This window comes from Phymastichus coffea, unplaced genomic scaffold, assembly GCF_024137745.1.
Source record: "Phymastichus coffea isolate CEN01 unplaced genomic scaffold, Cenicafe_Pcof_1.1 PCOF00008, whole genome shotgun sequence".
In the NCBI taxonomy this organism is placed as follows: Eukaryota; Metazoa; Arthropoda; class Insecta; order Hymenoptera; family Eulophidae; genus Phymastichus; species Phymastichus coffea.
Genome location: NW_026706819.1, coordinates 5,204,009 through 5,218,391, shown reverse-complemented (window position 1 = coordinate 5,218,391; position 14,383 = coordinate 5,204,009).

Here is a 14,383-nt window from a genome sequence, read left to right as displayed (position 1 = left end):
TATTCTCAACGAGAGAATATGATTCATTAAAAATTAAATGCACTAACAAATTGATATCTATTCCGTAGCTTTTTTCTGGCAAAATTGAACTCCCAAGGTCTTGTGACATATGGGCCGACGGAAAAATATATAGAGATGCGACCAACAATAAAGTAATAAAAAATCTAATTATTCTGCCTTTTCGACTAACCCTTTTAAATATAGACCAGCGGTTAGACAGTACAACTAAAATTGAGATAAAATCGATCAATACCCTAACAATAAAAGTAGAATCAAAAACAACTAGCTTGTCAACTTGGAACCTTATTTGTATCAACATTGCAATTTTATGTTTAATTATAAGTTCTCTAATTATGTTTATAGTATATCACTATGTCAACAAAAAACAAAGTAGAAGAGGCACTACAGTAAGCGAAACATATATACCAATGTCGAAATTAGATACCGGGTTTAGATACGATTTTACGGGGCCACCGTTTTACGAGATACCCCGCATACCTCCTAAAAAGGTTCATGCCTATGAAAATATGTTACCAACTCTATTAGAATCAACCCAGGATGAATAACTAAAGGAAAAATCGTTGAAACAAATAGGAATCGAAAGCTCAGAATCAATAAATATCAAAGAATAAATAAGTATACCTGTTATTGAGGGAGTCAGTCAGCCAGTTGCAGTTTTAGCATTTATATGAAATATTTAGCTTTGCGGGGGAACGTTATCCGTAGTATTAGGACAGGTGTGGGTAATAAAGCTTTCCTAGTGTGACTAGAGTAGGTCATGGATTGTAAAATGGTAATCATCCAGGAACATAAAAGTAAAAAGAAAGAGGTAGGGAATTTGAAAAAATCACCATTAAAACGAATGGAGTAAGAGGAAATTAGTTAGTCTATAGAAAACAACAGAGCTAGCAATTGATATAATTCAGTTAAGAATGTATGTTCAGTTTGTTTGCATCAAACTCATAAGTGAAAGAGGATTTTGCCACGGTTTTCTCTTTAACGAGAAAGGTGTTATGCAGCGAGACCCTCTAGGACTGTTCGAAACGAGTGAAAACTACTGTTGGACACCCGAACCGTTCCATATTTATCGCTAGGGAGCTTGCCGGTGGTTAAACGAAACAACGAGTGAATAAGGATACAAAGTGCGGACCTTCCAGCCAACCAACACGTATGAATTAATCGGAGAAATAATATATAATAACTGTGACGGGCGAATCGATCGTTGAGTTCGATCGTCCTGTTCGCCTCTCTCTCTCTTCCGCGTGCCTTCCCCTGAGCCGTAGCCACATCGGTCTTGGTTGATTAAAACCGAGTATCGACGCACGATGTGGCTTTGTTGCAGGTTTGATTCCTGATCGGCGAAGATGCCTGGCGTTGGAGGGATAGGGCAAGAGCGGAGAGCAGAGAAGGAGAGAGAGAAGTAGTGTCGCCGGCATGAGTCGCACATGTGTGCGTATCCGGCGGTGCTCGGCCGTTTTGGGTGCCTGTGGGGAGGGACGCGTAAGACGTCGCGGAAGGCGCGAGATCGGACAGTAGTAGGGTTTTGACCGGCAACTAATTACTAGTCAGTTGAGCCTCGCGACAAAAACCAGTGTGTGTGCAGTTGATTGCCATCGAGCGACCATCATCAAGGAGGAAGACCAGCTACATCCATAAATCCGCCTTTGAGGACGACATCGTTGGTCCAGTGGACGCGGACTTCTGCAGTAGCGCTCCCCCCAAGGTCAGGTACCCCTTTTGTTTTTCGGTGCGCGCCTCGATTTCTGTCTCTCCAAGCATCGTATCGGCCGGACGCGGATGAGTGGCTGTATGCGTGAATTCGCATCACCCTCATGGAATTCGCGGGATAGTTGTAAGGCGAGGGTCTGTTTCCTGTGCGTTAATTCGCACGGAATGGACTTAGCCCGGACTCGGCCAACGCACACGTCAACGCCGTATGTATATTGTGATTTTAATAAAGTGTAAAACATCCGAACAGATGAGTTTATATATGCAACCTGTCTCTCTCGCAACTAGTCAAACCGCGATTATCGATATTACTGGACGACATAGCCCTCGTTAATTTTCCGCGACGAAGCGAGTGCGCCTTCCGAGCCTTTCCCCTTAAATAATTTGTGACGCAACGTTGTTCGGGCTTAAATTATTAACGTACGTGTTACATAACAAATAATATAAAATAATATATAATAAGCGTTGACCGAAAAGAGACAGTCGCGTTTGAGTAATTCTTGTCAATTCGCGGCTATTGCGTGAGACGTAACAAATTTGTCAAATTTCTTATTTAATCTCTCCGGAGCAACTGTTTCACAAGTACCTCGCTTTTTCCCATCTAAATACTTTATTCTGGCATAAGATATTTTGCGGTCATTACCAGAAGGATTTGCGCCATTTATATCACCACTCTCTAATTGCTCACTTAATGTAGACATTCTACTAATTGGTTGAATAAACATTAATTGTAGCAACAAAATCAAAAGAAGTCTCGTGCCCGTAAAGAAATACGTATAATATGAATAACAGCGAGTTTAACAGTCAATTGCGGCAATGTACGACACACTGGCAAAAAGTTGACTCACATTCCTTTGTCTTCAAGCTACATAGTGCATATGTTTGTACATACATACATATAATTATAGTCCTTGGTCCGCATATATACTTTAACATTCTCGCATAGCAACACAGAACCGGAAATAGGAATGTGTTTTTGGTATTATAATTTGAGAAATTTGTAATTGCTAATAATCATTAATTACAGAAAAAATTATAAATTTTTGAATTATGTGTATGAATAATTTGTGTATTACAGGATATATATACTACAAATGTTGCTAAAACATGGTCTAAATCCGCGCAGTTAATAATTCCGTGGTGGAGGTGCATGTGTCGCTCATCATATGGCCACGTTCATCGCATCATTTGCACCTTATTACCTATGTTATGGCATTCGATCATCTGCATATCACTGTTTTTATTATAATGATATAAAAACGGCTTTTTTATGTGATAATAATACGTTATATCCGAGTTTGTGGATTATTTAAGGTGTGTATTAACAAATAAATTAACGAGTTTTCATATAAATAATTTATAATAGATATATACGTTCTGAAAATCATTGAACAATAAAATAGAGTACTTTATATAAGCAGACAATTAAATAGCAATATCGGATTCAATATACCATTATCATTTGTGTTATTATATTCAAGTTAATGTAAATATGACCGCACAAAATGGTTGACAAATATCATATATTTTCCAGATATTATAGCAAGATTTTTAAATTGAAATGTACATCAATTGGCATTTTGTACAAGTAGTATATTAGAAATAAAATTAAGTAATTAAGTAATTAATTAATTAATTAATTATTAAGTAATTAATAATTAATTAATTAATTATTTAATAAATTAAGTAATATATATTACTTGTACAAAAATGCTAATCCGAGTCACATTTCAATTTAAAATTCTTACAATTTAATATCTTGAAAATATGAATTGTCATCAGCTATTTTCTGTGGTTATATATATATATATATATATATATATATATATATATATATATAATTGTGGTATATATATGATTACTGTTCTTTCATGACATGCATATTCATCAATGATGGAAAAGAATCAGATGAATGCATCAAGCTCAAGTGATGAGACAATAGAATTCGCGTTCTAGTTCAAGTAGCGATGAAGCTGCAAATGAACCACTTCCAGCAAAAAGATACAAGCAAGCCCTATACTTTGACTAGAAGAATAGTAATGTACACTGCCCGTCAATCACTTTTGCCATGCTTACCTAAAAATTAGGCAAACTTGAAAGTTTTGTATCTCGGTCGGAAATCATCGTATCACAAAAAACCGCAGGGCATTTTAAAGGTAATTGCAAAAGCTTCCATTTAAGACGTGCAGAAACTTAAAAATGAAAATATGTGTTTTTTACAGTAAAAAAACTGATTAAAAAAATTTCAATTTTTATACCTCGACTTAAATCAATGCCAATTTAGAACCAGGCGGTGGAGGGCAAATCGACCGGAGGGGTTCGGAGGGTAATGTCTTTCCCTTTAAAATTAGCCCCCGCGGGGTTCTATTCGATGTTTTTTAACCGAGTTACGGCGTTTTTTGTAAAAAAATAACCTTTTTTTTCAATCCTCAATTACTTCGACTTGCGTACGTTTTGGAAAAAAATGCCAAGGAGGAAAACGTTTCATTTTGTGCCCAAGAATACGAAAATAAAGTCAAAATAAAGAAATAGAGAAAAAATTTTTTTTCGGTTTTTTAGCGCATTAAAAAAATAAAGGAATTTTATTTTTTTTTTACGCTTAGTTTTAGTTTTTTTGTGATTTACTACGTCCCTAGACATTTTAAAACGAAACGTAAGAAACGCCCGTCAACATGGACCGTGAGCATTGGTCCAGCGTCAGTAGCTCCCGGGGCTCTCTTCTCCTGAGCCGGCGCCGGGAGCGCTGCGGGGAACTCCTGTCCTTTGTCTACCCGCAACAGGGCCTCTCCGTAGGCCCTCTGACGCTGAGCCATCTCTGCCCACTCCCCGAGCAGTTCTTCTGCACCCTAGCGGCTCATGAAGCGTCTCAGATGCTCCTGCACCTGAGACTGGAGTTCTTGAGCGAACCGCCAGGCACTCTCCACCTCGTTGATCCCCAGACATATGTGTCTGAAGTCAAGGAGGAGAGTAGGCTGCTCCGGGATGCGGGGGTGGTTGCAGATCCAGTGCGATGCCCCACAGGTTTCCCTGGGTCCTGGGCACTGGCTCGCACTGTCCGACGTCTGGGATGCGCCGGACTTGAGGATTTGCAGCCCCTGGTCCACTGTGGACTTGGGACGCTCGACATTGTCCTTGTCCTCCGTCTGTGTCGAAGAGTCCCGGGTAGCCTTCTTCGGGGCGACCCACGATGAGTCCCGGAGAACGTCTGCCACCGAAGCATTCTGTCCACCTCGAAGGTCTCCTCTTCGACGACGACTCGCCGGTCCATCTGGAACATCCAAAACAAAAAATCTCGGATGAATCTCCCGGCGCGAAGGAAAACCCTAACATACGCCGCATCCTACGGAGTTATCCGTTCCCTCGCGTTTCTTTGCGGGAACGTCCTGGCCCTCGTCGGTTACCGTTTTGGTTTATCGGCCTAACCGTCTTTTGCACGACGGGCACGGTCTTTCGAGGCCAACCTTTCCCTCTTGTTTCCTTCATGGGAGAGTTAATGCCTCTTACTGGACCGGTGACCGTCTCTGGGACCTTTCGAGGTTGACCTGGACTTCTCTTGATTGGGGCAGATACCGGTAAATCCGACGTCACGGTGGGATCCTTATCTACGGCCGTGGGGGCTGCTAATTCGATCCGCTCGCTATCCGATAAATCTCTACTCGGATCTTCGCACGCTTTCGCGGAATCGTTCGCCTCCAACGGTTGTTCAACTTGCGGCTCGCGAGGATCGATGACCTCCTCGCTTTCCTCATCCTCACCCGGACCGTAAACGGTTTAAGGTCTTTGGCATGGAAGAGTTCGGACAGCATCTCCAGCTGATTGCCTAGTCTGTACGTGTTGGAACCACAAACCTTGTAAGAAACGCCGAAAGTAAAATCTTCAAACCGTATTCGAGAGGCGTAAGCGACAAATTTTGGAAAAAGTAATAAAATTTGACCAGCGCGTGAAGGTTGTGAGGGGCGGGAGTTCGAGCGATCTCGGTGACAATAGCGTTAATGAACGAGTGCGAGCCACGTGTGACGCAGATGTGTCCCATCATATTCCTTTTAGGTTCTTCGAAGCCCTGCGTCGTAAGCCGTTCTCGAGTTCGTGCGCGGTTGTTTACAATTAATGAACCGGGATGTTAAATGTATGTGCCTCGTCTTTTTGCCGCTCCTTGTCTTGCTCATGGACGTGCGCGAGCGCTTGGAAGGCGTACTTGTGGCCGTGATGCCCTATCAGCTTTGAGGAGTTATCTCCTGGAGGCTGAAGAATTGAGCAACAATCAGCGTTACGCAAGTTGCGTAAATACGGGAAGGGTCACATGTTACCCTAGACCGGCAGGCAAGCAGACAAGGGAGCGGATAAGCGAGAGTGAGGGCGAAAGATCGAATGGAGGGGCAAACGAAGAAACTCGCGTCCGGACTGAGCGTAGGTTTCCGCGATTAGTTTCTAAAATCTTTGTTCGGCAAGCGTGCTGCGACCCAAGCGACAACCATATGCGCGACACATGAACCATTAGATAAGTAGGGTATTAGATTAGTTATATAGTGCTGTAAAAGTTTGAGCGACATGTGTGACTGCTGGCAGATCGTATCTTCGGTTAATTGCCTGCCGAAAACCTGTAGCGCCTCTAGCGGAAGGATTCCGCCGAGCGAGGCAGAGCAGGAAAGAACCAGCACTGTTGGTCCAGCCAGCAAGCGCGCCAGTCGCTTATTCTTGCTCTCGGGAGTTTAACAATTGTAAACTAAATAATAAAAAAACTAAGAAAACTCATACGATTATTTCCTGCTCACCTCACCCTTATCAAACCTCTTCAATCACGTACGGACCGGCATATTTCGGCGCCAATTTGGCTGAAATGCCTTGGGCAGCCGAAGAGAGAATCCTGTTCCTCTTCCAAACCCAATCTCCGACCTTAAACTCGGGTTGCCGTCTCTTCCGGTCATAATAAGCCGCCTGACGCGCAGATTCCTCCTTTTACTTGGAGTTGGCCCTCTCCCATAAATTAGGGAGCTTCTCCATATGTTCAGCCCAATCCACCACAGCTTGACCCTCCGAACATTCAAGGGCCTGCTGATCTTGGGTTCTTCTGAACGTCAAAGGAGGTACCGGCTGACGACCAAACATGAGCATCGCAGGACTATATCCCGTGGCGCTATGAGTTGCTGAGTTCAACGCGAAGTTGAGCTCTGACAGGTGTTCATCCCAGCTCTTATGATCACGGCTTACGTAAGACGTGATCATGGTTTTGAGTGTCCTGTTTACTCGCTCTGTGGGATTCGCTTGGGGATGATACACGGGAGTCAAGGCGCGTTGGATGCCGTTCATCTGGAGGTAAAAATCGACCTCCTGATTCTTGAATTCGGTTCCATTATCCGACAAGAATACCTCTGGAGCGCCAAACCTACTGACAATCCTTTCGTGTAATTCCCTTGCGATTGTCTTCCCATTGGCTTTGCGTATTGCAACACACTCTACCCAGCGAGTAAACAAATCTACAAAGACTAAGATGTACTCGAAACCTCGAGAGCTTTTGGGGAATGGACCAGTGATATCACCGGCCACCACCTGCCAGCGTCGTGACACTTGTATACGACCCATCAGCCCGCAAGGTGCTCTTTGTTCCACCTTGCATTGCTGACACACCGGGCAACTCTTTACGTACTCCCTGACCTGATCATACATCTTAGGCCAGTAGTACAAGCGCCTAGCCCTTCAGAACGTACGCTCTCGTCCTTGATGTCCTGCTGTAGGAGCATCATAAACCTCCTAGAGCACCTGGTACCTTTTCTCCCTAGGCACCGCAAGCTTCCACGCTTCGTCGTTGTCGATGGACCTTTCACCGTCCTCATCAGGCTGATAGTGATACAGCCTCCCTCCCACTACCTTCCAAGTAAGGTGAGAGTGTAGGTCTTAGCGTACTTCTTGGTATTGTTGCAAATACCAGGCGTCAGTGGTCTCCGGCCGACTATTTATGGCACTCACTTCAATTCCCTCCTCCTCATAGGCCCTAGACAATGCGTCAGGTACCACATTGATATCCCCTTTTCGATATTCAATATCGAATACATTGCCTTGCAAAGCTAGCGCCCATCGCGCTAGTCTTCCCGTGGGATTTCCCATATTGTGGAGCCATTTCAGGCAGCTATGATCAGTGATGATCCTGAAGTGATGCCCTTCAATGTACGGCCGGAACTTTCCAATAGCCCATACCACTGCCAAGCACTATTTTTCTGAGACCGTATAATTTCTCTCAGCGCTGTTGAGTGATCGACTAGCGTATTCTATCACACGCTTTTCTCCATCGACGTCTTGCCTGAGGACTGCCCCGATCCCACTGTCACTAGCATCAGTTTGTAGTATAAACTGACCGTTAGGATCGGGAGATTGCAGTATTGGGGCGGAAGTCATCGCCTCCTGCAACCTCGTGAAAGCTCGCTCTTGCTCCTCCTCCCAAGAGAAACGTACATTCTTCTTTGTCAGGCGGTTTATAGGTTCAGCGATCATGGCAACTCGGGTATAAAACGTCTATACCACGAGGTCATTCCCATGAATCGCTTCACCTGTTTGACAGTCCGGGGTATTGGATATTCAATTCAACAGCATTAATTTTACAAGCAATATTTACTCTTAAAATGCTTTTGACATGTTTTGTAAATAAATCGCAAGCATCTTTTAAGAATGATTCAATATCAATGTGTTGAATATTGGCTATAATACTAGTTTTCAAACAGTTTTCGAATGCGCTTTCCAAGTCCACCCGTTGTACACGATTTTTTATACTATCATCCAAACCTCTTCCATAAACTCTACAATTTTCTAGTCTTAAATAAATACATTCAAGTTTACCAATGGTACTGAGCAATGATTGTTTTTGTGGCATACTAAGCGATGATGACTGTCTCAAAACTTTTTTCAAAGTTCGCAAAGATAAGACACATTATTTTTTCCATCGTTGTATAATTATTTCATCACGTAGGTTTTTAGAAATAATAAGATTTACAGCTGCTTCAATCAAATGGAAGAGTTCCAAATAGTTTTGTAAAATTTCCATTTTTGTTTTTTAGCATAGACGTTGACTGTTGCAGGTATCGATTACGAATGAATTGAGATCAACTTCTACTATTTTATATATATATATATATGTTATTGATCTTCTTCACCACATGTACTGTAGTATTACAGGTATCTGAAGTTCCTATCTCAGACTCTTCATTTTGAATATAATCATCATTATCATTATCATCGCTAAGTATTTCTATGTCGGATTGAGCTTCTTCTTCTTCCATCTCCATAAGCAACTCTGCTAACGTTCTTACAGTTGAAAAGCAGAATTTATTGATGTCTTGAGCGTGTTTTGGATAACACTTTTTAGCTTCTATATTTATTGATAGATGACAAGAGAATGGTCACATTCGCAAAGTAAATCTCATTTATATGCATATTTAAAAAAAAGGGAGGGGGTACAACTTTAAATTTGTGTGCAAGTGCTTTTTTAATTTAGATGCAGTAATACTCGCATTGAAGTGCTATGTTATACTATAGGTAATTATTTTAAAGTATTCTTAGTAATTTTTTTCTTACAGAAGAGCTGATGGAAGAACTACAGGAACTTGAACTTGAACTAGAGGAACTTGAACTTGAAGTCGAGGAACTCGAGGAACTTGAAGAGCTTATTACAATTTTTTTTGTTGTAGAAGTTTTTGGGGGCGATTTTTTTTTCTTCGGAGGAGGTGAATTATCAGAACACTTGGTACTTGACTTTGAACGAGGAGTGGATTTTCGTTGTCTAATTTTTGGTCGCGATTTACGAGTATTCGTCGCGTCCGTATTTTTGTCTGTCTGTTTTATATTTTTTTTTAATGATTGTGTTGTAGAATGGTAAAGATGTTTCTGTTTTTTGTCTGTTTTTGTCGCTTCAGTCTTATTTATATGTTTGTTTGATATAACGCGCGTCTTCACGTCACTTATTATTTTTGGTAATGTTTTTTTTTTGTCATTTGTCTTCTTTTTTTGTCCATCAGTTTTCGGTATCGTCACATGTTTTTTACAGAGTTTTTAGACGCTACATACTTATATGAGTTATCCTTTAATTTGTCATCCTTCTTTTTAGGTACGCGTGGCAAAGACTCAATTTTATTATTTGGACGGTAAATGTCCAAATGGTCTACCACGTCCGGCTGCTGTTTCTGAAAAATAGTATTTTTTCATTATATATTCATTTAAATTACGTTAATAAAAGAAAATATACGAAGATAAAAAATAAATACCTCTACACTTTGATCTGCAACTTTATTAGATTTTTTTCCAGATTTTTTTCCAAATTTTTTTCCATTCCACGTACTATTTCTTCTGATTATACTATACAAAATAAATAAGTAAAAATGATTAACTTTAGAAATTAAAAAAAATATTAACGTTAGAAATTAAAAAAATATTTTACCTTTGAAGAGGGAACATATTCCTCGTATGCCTGCGTATTATCTTGATTTTTCGTTGAACTGTGGCTGTTTGATGGATTCTGAAAAATTTGTCATAATAAATGGGTGTGCAAAAAATTTTTTTATAAAATATGATTTTGAAAATAAAAACTTACGATTGCTACTGGATAATATTCAGTTACAGTCACATTACTTTTTTCTTCGTTGTACATTTTCTCAAAATCCTCCTGCAATCAGAATAATAAGTCTTTATGCAAATAATTTTTTTATAAAAATAAAATAGTGTTTCAACATACCTTTTCATAATCGTTGATGAAATTACCAATATCCAAAAGTGTCTAAAATTAGAAAAAAATTAATTTAACTTAAAAAAATTCAATTTCTATTCCGACGTTAAAATTTTTGTAAAAAATTTACCATTGAAACGGGCAAATATTGAGTTGCCGACTCTTCATTTTTTTCATCAACACGCGATTTCTATAAATTCTGCAATCAAAATAATAAATCATTAGAAAAAAATTAATTTGAAAATTTCCATTCCCATTGCGATGTTAAAATTTTTTTATACTTACATCAGGGACGATGACTTCTATAGTGACGTTTTCTTTCGAAGTCACAGATTTTGGATCTTCTATATCGGTTTGCGTTTCAATTTCTCTAGTTTCTCTTTTATAAAAATTAAGTGGCTAAAATAATAAAACAATCACTACACTGTTAAAACTACTTTTGAAAAAACACATATATCAATGTATAAAAATTAACAAACTTACAACATGCATATGTAACGGTGATATCTCTAAGTGCTGAAGTCGTGGATTCATTAAATGTTCATGTGCACGATCACAATTTTCACTTTTACATATTTCATGGATGAAATAACGCCTCGAATAACGCGACATTTTTCACTTTCAAAATTCAGACGTTTGAACAGCACCACAGCTTTACACTGAGATTTTTTCTTTCTTTCTTTCAAATCAAACTATGCACTAAAAATGAGATAAAGTAGATGTATTTTTGTTTTGGGAATTTGTATTATAACATGACCTACGGCGCGACGTTTAAAATTTTTACGACTATGGATCAGCTAACGTAACCGAGAGCATTCGTTATTATACACATGTATAGCAATGATCTAACTGAATTAGACGTATGAATTCTAAGAAAAATGATTGAAAAAATTTTAATTTTCAAAAATTGTCAAAGTTAAGTGAGGATATTGACACTTGTAATAGATCGTAAGTCTCGAATATGTTTGTATGTAACTAAGTCCTAATATGTACGCGCGCGACTAAGTTCCTACATATCAATCAATGCATAGCAAAAGAAAAAATGATTGAAAAAATTTCAATTTTCAAAAATTGTTAAAGTCAAGTGAGAGTATTGACACTTGTAATATTTCATAAGTCTCGAATATGTTTGTATGTAACTAAGTTCTAATATGTGTGCGCGCGACTAAGTCCATATATATCAATCAATGCATAGGAAGTAAAACGCTACTTCAGGATGGGGAGCTCCACGCAGAGTCATTTAGCTCTGAACTCTCGCAGCGAAAAGATGAGGACATTTGGTTGACTTAGAAAATTTTCGTGTAGCCGGTTGTGGACTTAGAAAATTTTCGTGCAGTTTATGCTCGCGCAATTAAGACCACTTATACTCGCGCGCGTGGCTATGTCCTTTCAGCGTGCACGCTTCTAACTATCACGCTAACTACTGTTTTCATTAACTTCAAAAAAATTTTCAAGACCAAATACATTACATTTAGTGCAATGAATTCTTGAAAATTTTTTCAAAGTTAAAATGAGCGCGTTGATTTAGTAATTCATAGACTGCAATCGTGATGCTGTTCAATCATCAATTAACGCGTGTGCATTATGATCGCTCTTTATATCAATTCATGAATGAGAGAGAGAGCGCACGCACAGCTCATAGCCACGCGCTACATGGCTAACTTTTGGGAGAGGGGAGAGTGTGACGCATCGCACTGCTCCACGGCTAAGACCATATTACGTTTACACGTGTAAGTTCTCATATGACCGAAAACTTATCTTTCTCAGCATGCGACATAGCTAATGGAGCTATGTCACTTCGCAGATGCACGATTTTAAGTTTTTTTCTGTTTCGTATGCTGTAGAGACTAAGTGTCGATAGCAGAGAGAGAGAGAGAGAGAGAGAGAGAGAGAGAGAGAGAGAGAGAGAGAGAGAGAGAGAGAGAGAGAGAGAGAGAGAAATGAAACATAGCCGCGTGCGCATTGGAAAGAAAGGCTGAAGTATAAGTCATTTAGCGTCAGCTCATTTAAAGGGACTTAAGTATATTCGCTCGGAGCCAGAGTTCTTGTAGCATATAAAAAGAACTTAGCTGCATTCATTTTAAAGGGACTTAACTATATTCAAACTATATTCGCTCGGAGCTAGAGTTCTTGTAGCATATAACAAGAACTTAGTCGTATTCATAAAGACTTGATTGGACATAGACGTATGAGCGAATTTCGATTATCGCGCTGTTACTAATATATGAAAAAGTGGGAAGGGTTAAATGTATAAAATGCGTGTCAAAATCGATGCTTCATCATATTCAGTCGAGCACTCATCGGTTCAAGCGATTATGGAACGTTGCAATCCTTTAACAAGGTATTGAAAAAATCAATGAACTAACATATGATTTAAACTATATTTCTGTCTAATATATTTTTTTTTCATTGTAGATTTGGCATGGAAATCATCGTTGATATACAAGCTTTTAAGAACGATGATCAACCAGTTTTTAAAGAACTTGCAATGATAAATCTCAATGACGACATTGAACCCGTTCATTGGATTTTCAAGCCACCATGTCCTTGGGAAGAACTTCCCAGTCATTCAAAACGTGAAAATTCATGGCTTACAAATAACTATCATGGGCTTGATTGGAATACACGAAACTTACCATACGATTGCCATCCGCTTATTATACAAGACCTATGTCGCTTAGCAGCTGACTCTGACAAAGTTCTTATTTATGTATAGGGACGTCAAAAAGTGGAGTGGCTCACTAGATTTATTGATCATGTCTTCGATCTCGAAGATCTGGCTTGCCCTTCCTTACATCAGCCAGGATTTTGCGAACCTATAGTTTGCAATTATCATCCTCCAGGCTGGACAGAAAACTGCGCGCTTCAAAATGTCGTGGCTCTTAAAAATTGGTTGAAAAATCGTTATAGTCGACAATTAAGTCAGACTTGCGACCTCCCTGACAACGATTCTTCAACGTCAGAGTCGAACAATAATAATGATGATGATGATGATTATGATTATGATGTGATCAGCAAACTAAAAATGTTAGATTTAGAGAATGAGGAAGATGAAGTAGAGGTGGGGGATTGGTACAACGCCTTTAATTAAAATGATCAGTTGAACCTTATATATACAATAGCATCAAGGTACGGATTCATTCGCTCGTCTACGCTCACAGTAGATAATTCATATAGCTTGAATACTCTTTTTAATCAAAAATTGTATGTCAACTGTTACTCATAGAATTTTTTCATTTTTTATATTTGAAATTTTACATGTCGTAGGTATCAATCTTCATTATGGAAGCTATTAACGCTGTAGCTCGTACCCCATCCTACTTGCCAACGAAAAAATTAAAAGAATTGAATCCTTCAATCCTTTACACAGTCACTGACATAAAAAAAGTTCAAACAAAATTCGGAGCAAGAGTCGTCGTCGAACTGGATGCTGAGTTTGACATTTTCCTTCCCAGCAAACTAAGCGAACATTTCATTGTGAACCCGGAATCGTACAATACTCTGCTCGGTCAACTTGAAAAAAGAATTGTTAAGATTAAGTATCTTGGCGGCAGCTTATTTGAATTTATATAAGTTACAATAATTCAATAAATATAAAAAAACTTAAAGAAATTAAGCATTTTCGATTTACTATTTATCATCCATTCATTACCTTTTTTTATTCATTTTAACAATGAGCATTGATGTGTTTAGACGCAAGCTCAGAGGAGCTGACGAACTAAATTTGAAAACTTCACATGAGATTCTTTTAACAGAGATTGAAAATATTAAAGATTCTATTTGAAAAATTGAAAGCTGAATTAAAAGAAACTTATACATTGATTGATCTTCATCGAGAAGAACTTGATATGAAAGTCATAGAAGTTTTATCTGACATTCATAAGTTGAATGAGTCATTTACCCTCTCCATGACGCAGTTGCCGTTACAAAAGGAGCGCGATTCATTCG